The sequence below is a fragment of the Pediculus humanus genome, genomic scaffold (assembly GCF_000006295.1).
Source record: "Pediculus humanus corporis 1103172107477 genomic scaffold, whole genome shotgun sequence".
NCBI lineage: Eukaryota > Metazoa > Arthropoda > Insecta > Psocodea > Pediculidae > Pediculus > Pediculus humanus.
Genome location: NW_002987095.1, coordinates 111,808 through 114,307, shown reverse-complemented (window position 1 = coordinate 114,307; position 2,500 = coordinate 111,808).

Genomic DNA, 2,500 nt, shown 5'->3' with positions numbered 1-2,500 from the left:
TTAATTAAAATAATTTTTAATGAAGTTTACAACATTTTATGCGTAGGTTTCGATTATTTTTCGATTTTATTGAAAAAAATTTTTTTTTTTATTCGAAATCATTTGTTAATAAAAAAAGAAAAAAAAATTAAGGTTATTATCGTGTCAATGAGGGTGTGGCAGAAGAAGAATTCATTGTTTCCAATAATAATAATAATAATAATAATAATAATATGTGTAACCTTCAATTTCTCCATAAATATTGATGTTAAATAAATAAAGATAAAAACCTTTTTTTTCCTTTTTCTTTTTTTTTCTTTCCTATTTTTTTCCCCCCTTTTTATTCTCTGGGAGAGGAGGGGATTAAGGAAGGAGGGGGGAAGAAGAAGAAGAAGAAGCGGGAAGGAGGGTTTTCGTTCCACGGTTTCAACATCGGACGATTTATTGTGTCCCCCCGCACCCGAATCAAATATTATACCGACATTCAACAGGTACCCAAATGTAAAACGTCAGGTCAGGTAAAATGAAAAAAAAAAAAAAAAAAAAAATTATTTCGAATTAATAAATTTTTCCAGAATGTGAAGAGAGAGAGAGAGAGAGAGGGTGGGAAAGAGAGAGAAAGAGAGAGAGGGGGAGAAAGAGATAGGAGAGAAGAGAGAGAGAGAGAGAGAGAAAAGGTGATGAAAATTTCGTTTTTCCTAAAAAAATTTATTCAAACCGAAGACATATTTTTTTTTTTGTTTGGTGAACCGAACCGAAAACCGTTTTAACTTCGTCCTTTTACAACCTTTCCTTTTTTCCTTTTTTCCCTTTATATCTTTTCTCTACTTTCTTATTTTGTAAAAGGAAAAAGGAAAAAAAAATTTTTTTTTTATTAAAATTTTCGTGGGTTTTAATTCGCCTTAAATATTTTATCCGAATTACTTTAGTGAAAACTTTATTATGCGAAGATATTTTTTTTCCTTTTTCCTTTATCCTTTTTTCATCACATCAAAGGTGAGATAAATTTTTTTTTTTTTTTTTTTATGTTGTCACCCCTGTGAAAATTTTAACCGTTATGATGAAATTTTTAATAAATTACATTGAAATCCATTTAAAAAATTTTTTTTTTTTTTACTTCCCCGGGGGGGAAATAAAAACGATATGCATGCCTATAGGAATATTCTACCAGTACCAACTTTATAAAATGAAAAAAATATCAGTAAGACAACTTTGAAAATTAAAAAAAAAAAAAAATTTACATATACATAAGCGTAAATATTAATTTTTAAACTTATTGATGATAATAACGATTGTAATAAAATGTATTATTAAAATTGTTAAGCGACAGGGGCTGCCGTTTAGCGTTATTTTTAACAACAATTTCTTTAAAAAATATCTGTCGTAGTTTTTCTGTCAAAAGATGTCACCCCAAACGATTTATTTTTTTATTAAAGAGATTTGTATTGTAGTAAAAAACCTTAGGAAATTTTTTTTTTTTTTTTCAAACCTTCGAGATATAAACCTTTCGTATCTGATTTTCAATTATCGAATCCTTCAATGCAATTTCCTTTTGCGATTTTTTAAAAATAAAATCCTATTGAATTCGCCTTTCGGCGTTTGCCTTATACGTTTTACAAATACAAAACTATCATTATTATTTTTATATATATCCCCAATAAAAAAGGGAGACAAACTACTTTAAAAAGAAAATTTTTTGTTTAAAGGTATGGCAGAAGACAAACAGGAAGTTAAAACATAAACTTGACAGGGTAAAAATCTCTCAATAGTTTGTTTGTTTGTTTTAATTCTCATATTTCATATCGTTCCCTAAATTATTTTCTCTAACAAACCTTGAAAACCCCAATTATCATTATTATTATTATTATTATCAAAGAGAGATCCCCATTTTAATAATTATTATCAATTTTTCAATGAAACGAATTGATTTAAAAGGATGAAGTCTATTTTAAATTGGTGTGTAAAACAATCAAAAAAAAAAAAAAAAAAAACATTACTAACATCATCCATTATTATTATTATTATTATTATTGTCCTATTTATTTTTATTATTTACGGCCCTGAGCAGAAAATTGAAAAATTTTTAAAAGGAAATTAAAATAATTCGTGACAAAATATTACACGCAACCAAACCTTGAATGCGAACCTTCGTCAAAAAATTTTTTCAAAACAAACAAACAAACTGAACAACAACAAAAAAAACACGCCATCATGAAAAAAAAAAAGACCCCCGAGTAAAACAAAAAAAAAAAAAAAAATTAATTACATGTATCGAATACCTGTTTTTAAAATTTATTTTTTTAATAATTATTAAAAATTTAATAATTATTTAAAAAAAAAAAATGTATTTGAAAATAAATAAATAAACAAATATCAAGTTGTTGTTGTTGTTGTTGTTGTTGTTGAGGTTGTTGTTGTTTTTAAAGTAATTATTTAAAAAAAAAAAAATTTAAATTTAAATAAAGTAATGTTTTTAATTCACTCACCTGAATTTATTATTGATTTTTTTTGGTCTTTTCTA